Genomic DNA, 9909 nt, shown 5'->3' with positions numbered 1-9909 from the left:
CTTGAACTAGACATCTGTGCAGCACATAATAAAAAAGGTTTGTCTTTCATTTGACTCTGCATCCAGGAATATAAATTTTTAGAGATGTTCACTGCCCCCGTGTTCTGGTTTTGGTTTTAGTTTTGGATCTGCATTAACTTGGTGTTTTGGTTTTGGTTTTGGCAAAATGCCCTTATGTGTTTTGGTTTTGGATCTGTATTTTTTAGAAAAATTGCTAAAATATGCTAAAATCACATAATTTTGCTCTTTTTTTGTTCCTACATTATTATTAACCTCAATAACACTAATTTTCAACTCAATAGCATTCAATTTTGACCACCTCACAGGTCACATTATTATTTTCATACACTTTCGGACAAATACTGCAGCGACCTGGCTGGATGCTAAGCGACAGAGCAATGACTCTAACACACGGCAGTTCCTAGCACATCTAGGACACATTGGCACACAGCAGTGTCAGTGAAGACAAGTGTTGCAAGATGGAATTGTCCTTGGATCATGAAATCAGTTATGTTTCATTTGACCGCTCCACCCGTTCCTTGGATAACTGTGGTAATTCTACTGCTAATACATGGCTATGAGCGCAAACCCCCCCGGGATGTGTGCTTTTATCAGACCCACACCAATCCAGGGTGCCAGACAATGCACTAAAAAGAACCATTGTAATTCCCAGAAAAAAAGCAAGTTCATCACTAAGCTTCGAATGAGCCCCAATTCCCACAAAATTATAATATAGTTAGGTATATTTCATGTAAAGTGCAGCTTACAAACACTTGATGAAACAGCAGCAAAGTGGAAGATAATACATTTACACGTCTATTTAGACATCCATGCTTGCATTACTTCTGCAAGCAACATTGTTCTTTGTTAATAAAACTGTTGTCTTTATACTGTTTAAAATAATTCTCCACCATTCTTTGGATGTTAATAGTTCATAGTAGGATCAGGTGGAGTTACAACAGAGGTGTCACTAATTCTGGTCAATTCTTCTACAGTAGACAAGACCAGATGTCAAAATGTTGTGCTGAGTCATTTGCATCATCAATGGGCATCTAAGATTTTTGCTAAGCACACAACAGTATATAGCACATGTAGGTAACATTGGCACACAGTGGTAGCTGAAATTTAAAATGGTGCAAGATGGAATTGTCCTTGGGCCCTCCCACCCATCCTTATGTTGGATCTTAAAAAGGACATGCACACTTTAACAAACCAATCCCTTCAGCCACAAAAGTGCCACTTCTTGTGGCTGAAGTGCTTGGTTTGTTTGGGCCACCACAAAACAAGGTAACAATGGGCTTAAGGCACCTAAGGTAACAGTGGTGTTAATGAACTCTACTGTGGCAAGATGTTGTCATCAGCCTCATCCTCACCTTCAGGAGTGTGTACATCATTCTCACACATAATTAATTCATCACCGCTGGAATCCACCGTTACAGAAGTCTCAGTATTTTGATGTAATTGGCGGGAAAGGTCTTCCTCTTGGAACTTGAAGTTAATTTTTATGAACATCATCTTTTCCACATTTTGAGGAAGTCGCTTCCTACGCCGATCGCTGACAAGGTTCCTGGCTGTGCTGAAAACACTTTCCGAGTACACACTGGAGGGTGGGCAGCTTAGGCAGTGCAAAGTGAGTTGGTACATGGGTCTCCAAATTCCCTTTTTTTCCTCCCAGTATGTAAAGGGACTGTCTGATGTGTCTATTTCTATGCTGTCATGAAAATAATCCTCTACCATCCTTTGAATGTTTATAGTAGGATCAGGTGGAGTTACGGCAGAGGTCTCACGTTTTTTGGGCAATTCTTTTAGACCAGACCAGATGTCAAAATTTGGTGCAGAGTCAACTACATCATCCCTGGGTGTCTTGGGAAAGCTCTGCACCACCAAGTTTATTGTGTGAGCAAAACAGGGAATGTGATGGAGTTCACCCAGCTATAATGCTCTCACAATATTGGTGGCGTTATCAGAAATGACATATCCTGAGGAAAGTCCAAGCGGGATAAGCCATGTTGCAATGACATCCCTTAGTTTTTGTAACAGATTGTCAGCTGTATGCCTCTTAGTGAAGCCGGTGATACACAGAGTAGCCTGCCTCTGACAAATGTGACGTACTTGGGTACATGCTGCTGCTTATGCTGCTGGAGAAGGCTAATCACAAACCCAGTGGGCTGTCACAGTCATATAATCTTTAGTTTGCTCAGTTCTGCTTGTACACATATCTGTGGTAAATATATCAAGCTGAGAGTTTTCCAGCAGGTTTAAAAAGTGGAGATGTTGCCTATAGCAACCAATCAGATTCTAGCTGTCATTTTGTAGAATGTGCTAAATAAATGATAGCTAGAATCTGATTGGCTTTCAAACACGTTTAAAAACTCTAACCTTGATACATTTACCCCCAGGTGTCAAAATTTTGTGCTGAGTCAGCTGCATCATCCCTGGGCCTCTTGGGAAAGCTACTTTTTTTCCTAGCAGCAGTTGAGTGAGAAACTGAAGAAGGAGATGCCGTCCTGTCACGTAACACTTGAGCTGTAATCTTGCTCACTAGGACCTCCTTGCATCTCTTCAGATCTGGGTCAGTTGGAAACAATAAGAAGACATAGCTCTTAAACCGAGGATCAAGCATAGTTGCCAAAATGAAGTGATCCAATTTCAAGATTTTGATAACTCTTGGATCCTGGCGAAGCGAATAAAGTACTTGATCTACAAGTCCAACATACTGCACGTAATTGCTTTGTTTCATCTTCTTCAGTTTCTCAAGCTGCTTTTCCAAAAGTCTAATTAAGGGAATCACTTGACTCAAGCTAGCAGTGTCTGAACTCACTTCACAGGTGACTACTTTGAATGGTTTCAGCACCTTGCACAACATGGAAAGTATTCTCCACTGCCCTTGACTAAAATACATACCCCCTCCCTTTCCAATGTCATGGTTTGTGGAGTAGCGTGGATGGCTTTTCGCTGTTCATCCATCCACAGAAGCATATACAGGGTGGAATTCTAACTTGTCACCACCTCTTACTTCAGTTGGTGGCAGGGCAAATTAAATCGTACTTGAAGCTGTTGCAATCTCCTACATGCTGTTGCCGAATGTCGGAAATGTCCAGATATTTTACGGGCCACAGACAGCATCTCCTGCACGTCCCTGTCATTTTTTAAAAAGCTCTGCACCACCAAGTTTATTGTGTGTGCAAAACAGGGAATGTGATGGAATTCACCCAGCTGTAATGCTCTCCCAATATTGGTTGCATTATCAGAAATGACATATCCTGAGGAAAGTCCAAGCGGGATAAGCCATGTTGCAGTGACATCCCTTAGTTTTTGTAACAGATTGTCGGCTGTATGCCTCTTAGTGAAGCCGGTGATACACAGAGTAGCCTGCCTCTGACAAATGTGACGTACTTGGGTACATGCTGCTGCTGTTACTGCTGGTGAAGGCGAATCACCAACCCAGTGGGTTGTCACAGTCATATAATCTTTAGCTTGCCCAGTTCTGCTTGTACACATATCTGTGGTTAAGTGTACAGTGGGTAGAATGTCATTTTGTAGCCCAATAATTACATTTTTACGAACCTTTTGGTAGAGGTGAGGAATAGCTTTTCTAGTGAAATGGTGTCGTGATGGAATTTGGTAACGAGGACACGACCTCAAGTAACTGTCTTAAACCAGCTGCATTAATACTGGATATTGGACGCAGATCTAATGCTAGCATAGTTGCCATGGCGTCCGTGATCCGCTTTGCAACTGTGTGACAGCTTTCATACTTGCTTCCTCTTGCAAAGGATTGTTTAACAGTCAATTGTTGTAAACTACTAGTAGTTTTCTTCTTGGTCTGCTTCTGGGATGAAGATTAACCCCCAGCAGCAGCAGCAGTGGGACTAACACTCAAGAGTTCTTCTGAGGAATCCAGGATAGAGGAGGAGTCTCATCTAGCCTTACCAACTTGGATGCAGGAGTAACTCCAATCGCTACTGAGGATATTGATGAAGATGGTGTTGTGGGAGTAGATTGCAGGCGTCGGGATGGAGGTGAGAGAAGGGACCTAGCTGATGATGGACTGCTTGTTGTTATTTTTTTAGCATAAGTTTTTGATTTTCCCATCAGTTTGCCATTAACTCGCTTCAAATGGTGTAACATGGATGAGGTTCCTAGATGATTTTGGTCCCTACCTCTACTGACTGTGGCTTTACAAACGCTACAAATGGCTAGACAATTGTTGTCAGGATTTGGGAAAAATAATTCCACACATAAGAGGTGGATTTTTTGGTCTTATGTCCAGGCATGACAATGGTCTTCTTCTTAACACGTACAAGAAATGCTTCTACCAGTGCAGGACTTACACAAACAACATCATCCTCATCAACATCCTCATTAGCGCCCTCGTCGGCTACACAAATATCCCCCTCATCCTGTTGCAATTCCAAAGTGGCATCCTCAATAGGTGTATCACCGGCTACACTTGAGTTGATCAGGCACACATCTGCAGAAATGCTGAAAGGGGCCTTCTTTATGGGTACACTATCAGAATGGTCAGGATTACACATAGCACTCGTGTTTAGACTCTCCTCAGCGATTTGTCTAATTTACTGAATCTGAACATACATTTTCCTATAATGCCTTACTGTTTTCAGCTTGGCATTCACACGTAAAAGTATTTAGACAACACTTTTGGAGTCTGAATGACAAGGTTTTGCTTGGTCACGAGTCACGACTGATTTTACAAGAAGAGGTCTCAGTGACAGTTGCAAAACTCACAATCATAGAGGAAGGTGAAATCCTCATTCTTTCCTTGCCACTGCGTATGTAGAGTGGCATGTTGGCAATTTTTTTTTCTGCAGATAACTTTGCCTGGATTACAGGTCTTTTATTGCTTGACCAAGGTGAAAGGTGTTTTTTTACATTTTGGTTTCCCTGACTTACAAACAATATGCACTTTAACATAGGCTTTAGCAGAAGATGTAGAGGGTTTACTATAATCATGACTGGTGCCAGCAGCTGCTTGGTGCTCCTGCTCTTCTGTGTACTGCTGTGAATCCATTTTGATAACACCGTACACTGCAAATTCAGAAGACCAAGCCTGCCAGCCCTAGTATTTGTATTTCAGCAATGACAATGAGAAATGGAGCTCTCCTCTTTGTGTGTAACATATTTAATACTGTACAATCTGACTGCAGATTTACACCAAGCCTACCAGCCCTAGATTTTTTGTATTTCAGCAATGACATTTAGGAATGGAGCAATGGAGCTCTCCTCTTTGTGTGTTACCTATATAACACAGTACAATGTAACACACACAAAGGTTATTTTTTGTCAGAAGCCAATTAACCAGCCAATATGTCTTTGGAGTGTGGAAGGAAACAGCAGCACCCGGATAACACCCACGCAAATACAGGGAGAAGATACAAACTCCACACAGCCATGGTCAGGAATTGAACTCATGACCCCAGTGTTGAAAGGCAGAAGTGCTAACCACTGTGCAACCGTATTGCACTTAGATTGGAGGAGCAGTGAGACATGCCTTTACTGAGAGCGTACTTCTCACAGCACTGAGGTCTCCAAAGCCGTCTGTGCACAATAATGGACCTCCATGCTTATCCCATCATTGGCATCCATCCATTGAGCCCACACTTGATTTAAGCAAACAACCAACCTAACAGACCGTCTCCTAACTGGAGTGACTTGTAGGGATCTCCCGCTCCCATCACACCTCTGCTAAGCCGCAGCATATCAAGCTTGGATCTCCTCTTGAATTAGTGGAACAGATACAGCCAGCAGCATGACCCACACTCAGTGGATTTCCTTCTATGCCATCCCCTGGCATAATAGTAGATGTAGACTATGCCCACTTGCCACTAGAAGCCACCATTTTAAGTTCCCTATGGACTACACATTCAACCTTCCGGGTACCAGGGACTTGCTAGACACTAACAGGGGTTTCCTGAGTCAAAACTTATAGTAGATGAGTGGCTATTTGTTTGCACTGAACATGGGTTTAACTAATTCATTGCTGCTTTAGTGTTCATATCAACATCGCTTTAACAGTCCTGCATCTGTTTTCTCTGCAGTAATCCACTGTATGCAGACTGGATTTCCTCAGTGAGTCATTTTAAAGTCCCAGCCTTTATCAACCCTCACTGACTATTAAATTTGACTTTAAATCATTTATATAGCTCTGCTTCCATCTAGGGGCCAGCAACAATATTGCACACTATGGGCCTTATTATTATTATTATTAATTATTATTAATTTTTATTTATAGGGCGCCACAAAGTATCCGTAGCGCCGTACAAGGACAAACAATGGCACAGTACAAGTACAAAGAAAGTAACAAAAATAAATTTTGCAACTTGGCAAAACCATGTTGCCATGCAAGGGGTGCAAATTAGTTTATTGTTTTGCACATAAGAAAAATATTGGCTGTTTTTTTCACAATGGACACAAATATTTGAATACAAATACTTGCTTTATTTTTACACTGACATTTAAAGTTGAACTAGGACATGTCCTGCCCCAATTATAGCTAGCACTATGTGTAGACCCTAGACCTGCTTTGTGTGGGCACCTCAATATATAAATATAAATAAATACATATAAATATATATATATATATATATATATATATATATATAATAGAATATATGGAATAGGAGTGGGAGGTGAGACTTATAAACTATCGCTAATTGCTGATGATATATTGCTCATCTTAATCCGTAGATCCCCCTTCTAAATTGAAATAAAGTCTCAATTCGTATTTAGCTATCTAGAGGTATAAATTAAATGACTAAATCTAAAGCTCTTCTACTACATATCTCAGATAATGATAAACATCTGTTGTAATAAAATTATAATTTTAATTTGTGAACAAAAACAGAATACTTAGGTATTTACATCACCGCCTCCTATTCTTCGCGCTATAAAGAGAATTTTCTCAGGTATGAGGGAGGTACGTTATCTTTTGGTTGGTGCTGTTGTATTTCTGCTTTTAAAATGAACATCCTACCTCAAGTTCTATATGTATTCCAGAAAATCACTGCGTGTGTCCCACGCAATGCCCTTTAACAAGTATAGAAATCCATAAATAATTTATAGGGACAAATAAACCATCCAGGCTGAAGTTCTCCACTCTTATTAGATCACCTAAAGACTCCTGGATATATCTAAGAATTATTACACTATTCACCTGTGTCAGCTATTGACCTGGTTTTCATATATATATATATAATACACACACACACACACACACACACACACATACAAATTTTGGAGGTGTGCTCCCTCACACATATTGAAAAACTTAGATTTTAAAGGCAGTAAATATATTTGGGGGGTGGGGGTGCTGCTCACAGTCAAGCAGCACTCTGTTTTTTGTCCACTAAGTATTTCAGATGTCAGTGACACTGACCATCGCACAATTACCTTCCATTTCATTTTAAAAGCAAAAAATGATGTTTTTTGTCCACTGATAATTAGTTTAATAATATACTATTACTACCAGTAGTCACTGATTGTCTGCTCTTCACTCTCTCACACCCAATCAGCACACAAATCCAATCTGTAAATAAACTGTTATGATTTGTCCAGTAAAATCACAGCTATTCAATATACATTGTCTCTCTCACCTTGTCCAATTGCTCTGACCTCCCCACTTACTATCAATTCTAAAATGGCAGCTGAGGAGCGAAGGGAGGAATATGTAGAGAAGATATATAGAGAAGTGTGACCTCACATCAGAAACTATTAACATAATTACAAACCCTAATGTTATCCTATTTGAACTTATCTTGGATACTGAGTTTTACAGTAAATTGTATCAACTTCTGGATACTATTTACTTGAAATTCTTACAGCAGTGAGGAGTATTTTAATAAAGCAAGAAAATATCCATGATTCCATACAAATTAATTTATTAGAAATATATTAACAGGGACCATAAGGTGTACTCAGTACGTTTTAAACTCACTTGTTCACAATTTCACTAAGTATTATTAATAAAAGTTATTTATTAAATACGATAATTGGGATTTTCGGCCAATGAGTCACAGGACAGGAACTGAGACAACTAGTGCACCACATTAAAGCCAATTTTTTTTCTTCACCTTTTAATAGATTAAAAACTCGCAAGAATCGACATTCTCCTGGAAATTATGTTTTTCCTTGTTTTCGGATTCAAATTCGATTCTGTTTGATTTTTCAGAATCTGAACCGCTCATCTCTACTCGGAACATCTGTGTCATTCTGCTTCCACGTAACCTTCACACCAAGCTCAACTCTGCTTAATATTGAACTTAACTAAGAAATGCCATGGGACTCCACATCCTCCCCCTCTCAAGAATGGTGTCCCTCCCACTCAGTGTTATACACTTTAAGGCCACAGGGGGCATTACACTTAGAAAAGGAAGTATAAAAAATGTCGTACTTAACACACATCCACACATTTCTATACTGTTATTTTACTATTTATTAAATTACAAAACACGTTACATGCTTTTATCATTTATTTTATGATTAATAAATTAGTTTATTTTTCTTTGTGTTTCTTAGATTGATTTGAGCTACATCCCACACAACGTTGTAGGATATCACTAGAACACCTCTTTCTGGTGGCTCGAAGAGACCGGTCTGATTGGATTTACAATTCTGATTTCCCAAGATGCTGGGCGGCATTACTGGGATCTAACAGCATCCTTGTTTCGCAGAAGTCCCTGGTGTGTGTATCAGACTTCACATGGTCAGCTAGGCGAGACACTCTTCTACACAGCAGGTTCAGTATAGAATCACATTCTGCAAAGTGCCTATCAAAGGCTTGAGACATATACATGTGCACTATGTACTGTAGCGCTTCATATGCATTCCTAGTAAAGCCATAGCCACTGTCTGCAGTAGGTCCTTGGTGCTCCTCTCTTACTGGTTGGCTAAAGGTATTCACAAGTTCTTCAGCTTTTTCACTATTTTGAATATTTCGATCTGCTTTAGAAGCAACATCTTCCTTTACGTCAGACATCTCCTGAAGTCTATTAGCGCTGTCCTCGTTCTGCTGAGGAACTATGTACATAATAAATATCGTTTTACTTACAGAAGCCATTGGTTATGTATTGTTTTTATATAGGTAAACTGTCATAATAACATTCAGATAACTATTTCTAGGAGCATTTACTGTTATTATTTTTATTATGACTGTAAGATACAATCTTGTATATAATTCGGAATACTGATTTACCCTATAGTAAAGTATCTTATTCAGCAGCAGACCCTCTGGTATCAAGACCACACTAATATGCAGAGACTTATAATTGTAAGATGAATCATACTATATTAAGAATGTATTGAAGTTCTACAGTTAATAATATGGTCATAGCACAGAATTGGAAGTCACATGACCAAACATTCTACATTATAAATATGATGGATTTTATTGTGATGGGTAAGTTGTAATGATTGTTGATATCAATTCTCATCATCAACCATCTTATATTTTGGAATGCATCCATATGTCACTGTCCATAACTTCTTAATCAGTAAAAGGCATGGTAACTACTAAATTAGGAATGATAACCTTAAAATAGTAATTTTAAAAATAACTACATTTTTCAAAGAAAACATAGTGATAGGTTAATTGGTTGCTATTAAATTGACCTTAGTCTCTCTGTGTCTGTGTGTGTATGTTAGGGAATTTAGATTGTAAGCTCCAATGGGGCAGGGACTGATGTGAGCGAGTTGACTGTACAGCGCTGCGGAATTAGTGGAGTTATATGAATAGCTGATGATGATGATGAAATCAGCAGCTGGATGCACATCACCTTTAGGCTAGTGACACATTGGTAATTTGAATGCCTACATATATCCACACCCTGGAACACAGTGCTTACATATACTAGTTGCACATAGCAGGCAGTGTAAACGCCCTTTGACTGTTAC

This window comes from Mixophyes fleayi, chromosome 3, assembly GCF_038048845.1.
Source record: "Mixophyes fleayi isolate aMixFle1 chromosome 3, aMixFle1.hap1, whole genome shotgun sequence".
NCBI lineage: Eukaryota > Metazoa > Chordata > Amphibia > Anura > Limnodynastidae > Mixophyes > Mixophyes fleayi.
This window is presented reverse-complemented; position numbering follows the sequence as displayed.